Raw genomic sequence first — 11,405 nt, forward strand, 5'->3', positions numbered from 1 at the left:
GGTCCTTGGACTTCCCACAGGTCAGGGAACCCTGATTGCTCTTCGAGCTGATGAGGGAGGGGGACTTGATCGGGGGAGGGGGAGTGAAATGGGGAGCAGGCAGAAATCCTTAATAAATAAATAAATTAAAAAAATGAGCTTCAATCTTCTCCCATGGTCTTTCTTCATCCGTCTGAGGACTCCCTGGCCATTTGGTGCCTACAATGTCAGGATTGACATTTTAAAGGTCTCATTGTATGCTTTAGATAGTGTATCACATTAATTGAGCTCCCTGGAAGAGTAAGAACCTGTTACTCATCCCCTGGCATATCAAGAAGGATTACTGGGAAGTGTCCACCCCTGGGAGCTTTAAGGAGAATGAAAGATTCAAGCCATTCTTTTACAAGAGGTAGAAGCTTAGTAGGTTCACACTCTTAATACGGTTCCTTGACACATGGATTAGAAAACTTAAAGGAACTGAGCTAATGGCTTTGGGCCAAAGACTACTAGATGAAGGTGAGAGAAAAAGAAAACCACAGATGGTTTGCAAGGTGACTCATTTTTCCAACCCCCATCCCATCTTCTTTAATGTTTAAAAAGCACTTTGGTGGTGAAATTTTACAAAAGTATTTAACCTCTGGGTTGTTTAGTTGATGTAAGAAGATTTTTCCTTCCATTGCCCATTTTTACAGTCTCTCCTCGTTGCCGTAGGTGACACCTTAACGCCCTGTCCGGTCTCTAGGAGTTGCGTTACATTCATTTATTTTTGAATGTAGAATTTTTTTTTCCTTTGGCATGGATGCTAAGAAAGGAGATCAGTAGATGACTCATTGCAATAGCTACATAGCACAGCAGAATATTTGCCTCTTGCCTATGAGTTAAAAACATCCAATGAACTCACTGGTTTACAAAACCATAGCCTAGCTAAGGTTGGTGTGCTCCAATGCGGTAGCTGGGGAATGAAACTCTATTTCCTGAACTGACCTTCAGCCAGAGTCATCATTTTGGTCTCTTGCAGAATTGCAGGTAACTATTAATTTATTCTATGGATAAAACACGGTTTCTACTCACTGATAATTTTGGGTAACTTGAAGTCTTACTTAGATTTGAAATCTGGAGCTGAATCTTAGACTCAGTCATTCTAATTCTTAGGATGCATTTTAGCCCTGTGTCTCTCCCTCAACCTTCCCCCAATGCCCAGAACCCTCCCCAACTAGTCCGCTCCACCGGATCTAACTTCCAAGGATCCTAAAGTAGTTTTATTCCCTTGGGGCTCAGGGCTTGTAAAATCCCTGAGGGGGAGGGGAGGGTCTTAAGACTGATTCTGTGAGCACAGCACTTGTGCAGCCGCCAGGGGGACCCCGACCCACCCAGGTTGCATCTGATAAGAAAGCATTCTAGGGGCGTGGGGCCGAGGGTCCTATGGCTTCTGCTTCCAGAAAACACGGAGTGGGTCGGGGACCCCCAGTTCTTATTGGGACAGGAGAGGTGGGGAAATCTCCGGCTCCTGTTCCCTCGGGGGTGAGAGGCGAGTGGGTGTGTCCGCTTCCGCCCGCCGGCCTTCTGCTTAAGCCAAGCTCTTCGTAGAGATACTTTGTTTCCGAGATGGGTTTTGTGTGAGCGCCATCCTGGTTCTAGAAGTGCAACTTTGCAGCCAGAAAGGGGGGCGGCTGTGTTGGGGTCCGGGAGGAGAGGGGCGGATCCTGCAGCCAGCTCCAGGCACCGCGGGGCGGCAGGACTCGCGGAGTTCCCACGGGTCGTGGGCGGCTGTGCGATTGGCACCGTCTGGGTCCCCGGCTGGCGGCGGCGCTCCGGGAAGCCCGTCCCCGCCCTCGCCCCCGATCCTCCTCTTGGGAGTGGGGGAGAGCTCAGGAGCTGGAATCCGTCGGGAACCGATCCCAAAACTTTCCCTCGAGCCCCGTGTTCCTTTTGTCTTTCTGGGCAGCGGCAGAGACGCCTTAGTTGCGATCTTCTCGTTCTGGCCTCGCTAGCCGTGTCCCACCGGTATTGTGGGAGGGCAGGGGTGCTGAGTCTCCCCGCTTTCGATGGCGGCGGCCGCGTCCCCCAGATGCGCGAGTCAGGGCGCCCGCACCCCTGCCTGACTCATCCTCCCGCGGTGACTGCACGGCGTCCTCAGCCTGAGCACCGCGAGGATGGGGCGTGAGACCGGGGCTGCCCGCGGTTGCCCATATTCCGCCTGACGCCCCCGACCCCGCCGCCTCCTACGCTGGTCCCCAGAGGCGCACACCGTCGCGACAGCTGTTGGAGCGAAGAACCCCGAGAGGCCACCGAAGCCCCGAGACACGGCGCTCAGGACAGGTGAGGGGACCACCAGGGCGCTGAGGGACTTGCCAAGGAGGGTAGGCAAACCCTGAAGCGGTATTCTGGGCTTCTGTAGCCCACTGTCCTCCCCTCCGCTTTAGCCTGCGGAGTTAGGGGAAACAGTGACTCCCAAAGTTTGGGGAATGAACCAAGTCCGCCATCAGTTCCAGACTTCTTGGTCCCTGGAGCACAGGAGAGGTGGTGCGGGGCAGCCTGTGAGCAGTTGGCGAGTGCCTGGGTCTCTGTCTTCTCCGAGCTACACCCTCCTTTGTCTAGGTTCCAGAGTCAGCATTCTTTGTGAGGATGTCTACGGCGTAAATCTATGGAGGAACAAAGTGTGGGCAGGGGTTCTTAGAGCAGTATTTCAGTGTGGTCTTGTCTACATTAAGAAAAACGAAGAGGAGAGACAATTATCTGTACGATTCAGCACTACTCTTCTCCCAACAGAGTCTGTCTGCCTTTAGTGAAAGAACTCACAAGGTTTGCTTCATTGATTATTTTGCAATAATTGATTGTTCACACAAACACTGCATGTTATGAAGGCGCAGGCATTCTGTGTTTGCTGCTTTAAAAAAAATTGAAGAGTATGTGTGTGTGAGCGTGAGTATGCGTGTATGTGTTTGTGTGTGTTAAGAAGCGACTCTTTGTTCACGGCTAAGCATTGATAATGTCAGGGAGAAAGGTAGATACCCAGATACAATTAAGTGGCTTCGATCAGTTCCTGTGCTCATTGGTCTCATGGGCAGATACATTTGAGTCACAGGGTTCAGTCCCTGTACACCTTAGTCTGGTGTATTTCAAAACTAAATATGCCTGGCTTGCCTTCTTACCATCATTTCTTCTGACGACCTTCAGTGGTTGACAGCAGAAACCATTTCAGGAATCGGTAAATGCAATTTGTATCGAACAATTTCCTTTTGTAGTCAAACCAAGTTTCGTAGAGTTTTTTTTTTTTTTTGTTCGTAGATGTTACCCATTGGCACAAAAGCTGATTCCTTTAATGGTGTACCATTTGCTGCCCGACGAAAACATATAAAATGACCTTTCCTTTCTGACTTGACTGTTGTTACTAGGGCATTTTATCGTTCTGCTGAAAAGGAGAATGTATCTTGAAACTTTTTAAGGCTCACTTAATTTCCACACTGCTGGTCCCCCCCCCCTCACTGAAGCATCTGCTTGTACTTCCCTGCCTTTCAGACAGCTTCAGTGAGGAACAAGCAGTCTTCTGAAAGAAAAACCAGTGCTTCCAATTAAGTGGAAACTGCCCCCCCATGCTTTAACAACTTAATGTTGCGTTTTGAATTTTAAAAATGGATACTGGGGTGTTTATAACTTTTCTTTAACAACCCTACCAGTTATCTCATAATTATGAGATAATTTGTAACCAGGGCCATAATTATCTTTGTAGCTAGGCTGGGAAAGCCTTCCGTAAGAGAGCTGGTAAGTAGGAAGGCTCTGAATGTTAGTTCCAGGGGACTGGCACAGAGTAACTTAACCTGTTGCTTCTGAGGCTTGCCTAGGTAAATACAAAGTATCCATATGATGCTTAGAACCAGAAAGAACTGGATGTTCAGGAGCCCCTGGTGAGGAAGGATTGCTGTCCTTGTCACTTTTATGGTAGTGCAATTTTAGATATGCTTTTAAATGTGCCGAGTCGGATTGCTACATTTGGACTTTCATAGTTTCCAGATTTTGACAATGGTTCATTGCACATAGAAAGACAACTGACGTTGGGAGGAGAGAATCTGAAATGATTGGCTACACTAATTCTCACCCAAACTCAATAAAAAGAAAAAGAAACTCATATGTTGCCTGTGGAAATAAGAACAAAATGTCACTTTTTGCATTTCTTTTTAAAAATGAGATTTTAAAAAAAGAAGTGTTCTCAGGAAGTCAAAAGTTCTTGCATTGTTTATCATCCAGAACGTAGAATTTAAAATATGAGGTGGTTTAAAAATATATTTCTTGTAGTGTTCCTCTCCCTAAATAGAAGACGGCACAGGCTGTAGTTATCAAGAGAAGTATAGTTGGAAAAAGAAGTTGTGTAAGGGGAAGAAAAACGAACGTGAGATGGGATGAATCCTTGATGCTATCCAGGAATATGAGACTTGCAGTTGTATCAAGTTTATCTGCTTGTCCCTGGACTGCAGGTGGGCGTTGTCTGTTAGTGTCTGATACATATCCAGACACTCAGCAGGCCAATGAGCACTTGGTGAGCACATGCCTCAGAGACAGGAGCTAGGCTGGTGAGGAGGAGACTGGTAGACATAGCCCAGGCTTTGAAGCACATCAAGTGTTGGGGTGTCTGTGGACACCAGGAGACATCAAGCGTTGGGGTGTCTATGGACACCAGGAGACATCAAGCATTGGGGTGTCTGTGGACACCAGGAGTCTGGTGCAGGCTCCAGAGCAGTTCAAGCAGATCCCAACTGGCACTTAGCTACGGATAATGTAGCATCGGACAAGTTGTTTGGCCTTTCCAGCCCCTGTTGTCCTCCTCTGCGGAGTGACCTCTGATTGGAGACCTTTACATTCTCTTAAATAATGCTACGTGATGAGTTCTGGTGGAATTAAGAATAAGGAAGAAAAATCTGAATGCGAGGGTGTGCGGCTTGTAGTGTCAGAGCTGGAGGGAGGCGGGATATAAGTTTCTTGGGTGTGGGGGAAGGATAATGCCTGACAGCTGGAAATGAAAGCAGTCTAGCCTGGGGCATGTGCTCCATCATGGTGATCCCAGTTGACAGGAAAATCAAAGTGCAAACACCAACTTTCACTTGGTCTTTGATGGTTGTCCATGAGTTTTCGCAAATAATAGCAATTGATTTTCCTAACAACCTCCAGAGGTAATTAGAGCAGAAAAATGATGGAGGCCAGGCTGGTGCTACAAAACATGCTAGCAAAGTGCCCTCGACTGCCTCTCCGCAGAACTGATGGCGATAGAAGAGAAGCTAAGCATGCCTTGGAAATTCTGAGTAAAAGGGGAGCGAGAGGTAAGCCTGATGTCTGACTTTAGTGGAGGCTTGAATTTTTTTTTGGGAAAAAACCATTTATATTCTAGAAGACAAAAATGTGTAATTATGAGTTTGAGAGCATCTGGGATGCCTTGGATTTTGACCAATGGTGTTTAGTCTGGTGGCTCCTGTTTCATGCTTTCTCCTCCTTTAGCCCCCCCCCTTTCCTTTCCTCTTTCCTGAATGGGGATTTACTTATCACTGGGTCCTTGATGAGACTATTCCAAGGACTCCCAGTGCACTGTAAAAAAAAAAAAAAAAAAAAGGAAATACCCACAAACTATATAAAGGCGAGGATCTTTGAACTAAGGCATTGTTGGTGGGATGTGTAGGAACAAGTCATTCTTTGAAAACTTTATTACCAGAAAGGAAATTATACAGAAACACTAAACCAAAACAAAAACCCAGGAGTGTAGCAGAGTAAGAAGATGGAGGAGGGGCTGCATCTCCCTTCCTGCTGTATCTGCTACCACCTCCTTCTGAGCATCATGTTGTAGAGGATGGTCCAGTCCCTCTGCCAATCACTCCCCTTGAGATTTCTGTGAGTTGCACAAGGATTCATTTGATTATATGCACATGTAACTAGATTAGGTCGAAAAGAATTTGCTGGCTGATGTGAACGGAAAGTCTAAAAGTGGAACTTACTTCAGTTGTTGGTGGAACCTGAGATGCACATGATTTTGTCTAGATTCTTCCTCTCATTTCTTACCCCCATTTCTCTCTGGATCAGTTTTATCCCAAGGTCTTTCTTTGTGAAGAGAAAGTCACTTTCATTAGCTCCAAACCTATACTTTTGAGTTGGCCTCTGTAAGGAAGAGAGATCCCGTTTCTTTCAAGTCCCTTTTATACTTCTTTGGAAGGATTCTGAGGTGCTAGGCTTCAGTGGCCAGAGCATCAGTCCCTAGTATGGTAAAGAGTGCTTTGTGGTAGGCTGGGATAGAATCTGTGCCATGCTCTTCCTATGTGTGGTTTTTGGAAGTGGTCAGATGGGAAGGCGAGGGTTGCTTCTTGACTGACAGTTCTCTGAAGATCACGGAGAAGTGGTTCACAAAGCAAATGATGCTCCAGATAAAAACAGTGCACTTGTTACCATGTGTACTTGTTCTCACTTACACAGCGATGTGTACTTTTGCACATAGGCAAGTCTGGTGTGCACATGTGCAAGTGTGTGGAGGTAGAGGTGGACATTGGGTTTTCTTCCTCCGTTACCTTCTCTAGCTTAATATTTGAGCAGAGTCTCTCACTGAATTTTTATTTACCAGTTGGTTAGATTGGCTGGCCAGGGAACTTCAAGAATCTGCCTGTCTCTGTTGCCTTTCCTGATCCTAGCATGGGCTCCAGATCTATGCTGCTACACCCAGCTTTTTATAGGGGTGCTGGAGACCCAAATTCTCATGCTCATAAATGACAGCAAGCACTTTTACCAACAGACCCCCCTCCCTCTGCCCTGAACTGCTACGAGCATGCTTTAAGTCATTACATTATTTAAGCTTCTGAAAAGCCTTCTAGAGTGAGAAAACCAAAAGCTGGGGGAGGCAAATAACCACGTTAAAATTTTGTGAGCACTAAGTGGTAAGCCCTAATAGCCGCAGTCTGTGCAATATCATTGCTCAAGGGCAAATGCAATGGCAGGCTTGGTAGACTTTCTAATATGCAATCCGAGTACCAGACATCAGTGTAGTTCAGTTGCCAAGTGTGCCTGCTCACAGACCTGTCAGACAGGTGCCATGGTGAGGCTCTTGCCAAGTACTCACATGCACAGGTTCTTGGTATGGGACTTGGCATAATAGGAAGAGTCAGGGATGGGGGCAAAACCGGAAGAGTGAACAGGTGGACAGATCAATGGAACAGGCTACTGTTTGATTGTTGATCTGAGACCAGGAACTTGACCATATGGCTCCACTATAAAAATCTTCCCAAGGCAAATCAATAGAATATGGAATGGGCATCTTCTCAGGGGTGGGGGGGGAGTTGTCAGCCATTATGTGCAAAGAGAAGCTGACATTTGCAATGTGTTTGCCATGCACCTTAGATATAGATGATCTCACTAAATCTTTACTACAGTCCTGGAAGTGTAAGTACGATCTACATCCCTTTTAGAGCCATGGTATGAGGGTCAGAGAGGTTAATATTGTTTGCCTGAACTCCTGGAGCCAGACAAGAATCTGAAGGAACCGGCACGAAATCCCAGATCTGTCAGAATCTGGAAATCACTAGGGAGTCACTCTGGTCCTCACAGGGCAAGGTCAACTTCAAGTCTGAGTGAGAAATGGGGAGTCCTGCGGACATCTGGTTACGAAAGAGCTGACCCTGAAGACTCGTGAGGATGAGATCAGAGCAGACCATGTAAAGAGTTGTCCAGCAGGACCGTGTTTGGCTTTTTTCAAAACGCATTTATCTAATAGGACGTTCCCACCAGTAGAGAGTTCCTATCACCCTGCAGGGTGAACACACCGGCAGGTTAGATGCCCGAGAGGTTAGTTTTAGTCACTGCTTTCAGTTACAGAGAAGAAAACCTCTGCCAATGGCCATGGTCTGCATGGTCTGAGGTTACCTTCAGACATATAGATGTTTTGCCTAGAAAGATGGAAAGTAAGAAATAGACACAGAGAATGAGACTGAGAGAGAGAAAGCAACCAGTGACATGTTGAGTATAGTAGATACGTGGAACCTTCTAGCTATATAGTATCACCGAAGGTCCTGCTTGAAAGACTGTACTATGAAATATGAATGGCATAACGCCATTCTGTAACAAACGCAAAAGAAAGTTTTATCGATTTAGATGTATGTGCAATCCACTGTGTGTGTGCACGCATGCACGTGTGTGTAGGAAAAGTCATGAGATTTATGAAAGTAACTTATTTGTGAGAATCTCATAATCTATTTCAGAAAGTGAAGCTCAAGGAATTTTTCATGGTAACGGAGAACGCAGAACTGGCTAGCGTTATGAAATACACAGTCGCAACAGCTGAGCATAAATGCTACAACAGAAAGGAATAGGGCATCTGAAATGCAGGTCAGACACCAGAGGCTTCCAGCAGGAGGGAAGTGTGGGACTGTGCATGAGCAGAGAAGAAAAAAGAGCAGCAGGAGAAGAAAGGGGGCATTTGGTGCTCTGCAGCCAGAAATCACCAGGAACTTCCCTGGGGTTGAACAAATTATTTACTGCTCATTAAAAAGAGGGAGAATGTGCGCAGGGGAATGTGAGGTGTCTCAGTAAGGGAGGGTTGGGCATTACTGACACGGTTTTGGCCGCTGTTCAGGCATTCAGTGATTCGGGAATGGAGATTGAGATGGGGATAACTCTGTGCCTCTGTGTCTCCATAATGCTTATTGCCAGAGAAGGGAACCCTGGCGTTGATAGAAGCAGTGGTTGGGATGGAGGAGGTGGGTCAGTCAGTGAAATGTGATTCACAAGCATGAGTTTGTATCCCCATCATGCCTGCAGTCCCAGTACTGGAGCAGAAGGATCCCAGAGGCTTGCTTGGCCAGCCAGGTGGGCCGAATTGGTGATCTCTGGGTTCAACGAGAGACCTTGTTTCAAAAAATAATATGGAAGGAAATAGAAAACAATTGACACTTGGTATGAACCTCTGTCCTAGAAACACACACACACACACACACACACACACACACACACACACACACAGTAACAATCATTCGATACTGAATGATCAGGGGATATTTTGTCATTACTCAGGTCAGACAATGGTCATGTTCTTCTCCCATTGGATGAAGAGGTTCTTGAGGTAAGGGACCAAGTCCCGTAGCATCGTAAGAGAGTCACATAAATAACAATTGCAACACAATAAACTAAAGCTGCGAGTGAGAAGAATATTGAAATTTTATGAAACCCAAGTAAAACTAATTCCAGAGCTGCTGAAAAGAAAAGGTTTCCTTTTTTAAATCCAGCATCTTTAGGCTGAGATGTGACGTGAATTAAAAATCCCTCAGTCCTCCATCTAGGCAGGTTTTTAGTGTCAGACACATTTTGCCTTTATTAGTAATGAGAGTCAGATGGGCTCAGAGAACATACACATGTACACATATTTATAACGTGATGGTTACTTCTGAAGAATTATTTTTGCTTTTAATTGCAAAGTAAAGCATACTCTTAATTAAAATTTTGGAAACACATTAAGGATTAAAAATCTATGGAGAAATCTTAACTATAATCCTATAACCCAAAGGCACCTGGAACATTTGGCATTTTCTTCTCCTCATTTTAATGAGTTTTTTTCATACTTAATATTACAACCTGTACTGTTTGCTTAGCCTTATGTGTTTAATACTTTACAAATTCTGGGCAACTTTAATAATGTCTGTGTAATATTGGGTTACATGGTGTATGTCATGGTTTATTAACTATACCCTTCTACATGGACCTCAAGGCTATTTCCAAACATTTGGCATTATAAATAGTACTTTGGTGAAACCTTTGTTCTAGCAGGATAATTTATTTTTCTCTTTGAGACAGGGTCTAATCTCTGTAACCCTGTCTGGCCTGGAACTCACTATGTAGACAAGAGGCCCACCTGCCTTTGCTTCCCAAGTTTAGGGATTAAAGGTGTGTCATCAGACTTGACTATTTCCTTAGTTTTAAAAGAATGTTATGCATTAGTTTGCATTCTATTAGATATAGATTCTCTGTCTCTCTCTCTCTGTGTATGTGTCTGAACATGAATGTCATTGTTTTCATATGAAGATTAGGGGACAACATTAGAGTAAATTCTTTCCTGCCTCTTTATGATTGCCAGAGATCAAACTCAGGACCTCATGTTTGAGCACAAGTACTTTTAGTCTCTGAGCCATCTTGTTGGTACTTACATGCACAAGCACATGCACACACACACACACTTACACATGTGCATACCTATGTACATTAATAAATCTAAAAACATTTTAGTAGTTTATTTAAGTAAAATATGTGGAGTGATAATTACAAGAGAGGCTATACATTTATAAGACTCTTGATATTTAATATTTAACTGATTACCATAGAAAGTGAAGTTGTGATTGATGTAGGAGGGACATGCCTTTCACCACGCCCTTCCTACCTGATTGATTTTTGTTTGTGTTTTAATGATATGTGTGTGTGTGCATGCATGCAACTGCATGCATGTGTGTATATTATATATATATATGTATATGGGATATATACATATAATATAAATATATGGATGTTTGCCTGTGACCATGTTTGTCTGTGCACCACACATATGCAGTACCTGAGGAGCCTAGAAGAGGGCACTGGATCAGATTCCTGGGAAATGGAGTTGCACACAGTTGTGAGCCACCATGTGGGTGCTGGAAACTGAGTCTGAGTCTCCTGCAAGAGCAACTAGTGCTCATCACAGCTTCTCCAGCACCTCATTCATTGTTTTTAAACAAAAAAACCCTTGGTTTCAAGCACATGTCAATTGTAGATTTCTTTCTTTTAGTACCAAATATGTTCTTTTAGAATATGTAGCGGCGTAAATAAATGCAGGCAGATTGTAAAGAATATATACAGTTTTAATAAAGAAATAAACTTACATCACCAAGGTTCCCGCGCAGCAAGGGAAGCAGAACATTCGCCTGAGGCAAGCCCGCCCCCTAAGGGGCTGGCTTAACCCTACAGAATATAGATTTATCAAACACTGTGGTGAGACTCTCACTGTACTAAAAATGTTACAAGTGTTACTGACCAAATAGGAATACATGAGTGGGAAAATGAATTTTTGAAAGTAAGTAATCTCACCTTCTTTGTGATAAAAGGGATGGAGGCTGAGGGTTCCACTACCTGAACCTGCACTCTGTAACCTTGGTGTTGTGTTCCAGGACATTGTGCTATTCTGACCATGTCCCGTGTACTAGCTTCCTTCTGTTGCTGTGATAAAACACCCTGACTGAAGGTAGCTTAGAGGAGGGAAGGATTTATTTCCACTTACAGGGTGCAATCCATCACGGAAGGACATCAGGGTAGGAATGCAAGCGGGCACTTGAAGCCAAACCAGCTTCCTGTTCCACACAGCATTGCCTCTGACCAAGGACCTCACAGCTAAGGAAACACAGTAGAAACTGTGGTAGATGCTGCTTTTTTTTTTTTTTTTT

The 11,405-nt window shown here is 44.7% G+C and overlaps 1 protein-coding gene across 2 annotated transcripts in view; it reads left to right on the forward strand.

The window, feature by feature from the left end:
• The first annotated feature begins 1,756 nt into the window (after positions 1-1,756).
• The window catches only part of Tmem200a (transmembrane protein 200A), a 94,383-nt gene continuing 84,734 nt past the window's right edge, over positions 1,757-11,405 (forward strand). Inside the window, exon 1 of one of the 2 annotated variants that reach the window (XM_013351404.2) lies at positions 1,757-2,298. The gene's annotated coding sequence lies outside the window, so the exon portion shown is untranslated. Of the gene's footprint in view, positions 2,299-2,552; positions 2,782-11,405 lie in introns of those variants that run through there. The other variant, XM_026786461.1, reaches the window with a different exon arrangement.

The sequence above is a fragment of the Microtus ochrogaster genome, linkage group LG4, assembly GCF_000317375.1.
Source record: "Microtus ochrogaster isolate Prairie Vole_2 linkage group LG4, MicOch1.0, whole genome shotgun sequence".
NCBI classification, from domain to species: domain Eukaryota; kingdom Metazoa; phylum Chordata; class Mammalia; order Rodentia; family Cricetidae; genus Microtus; species Microtus ochrogaster.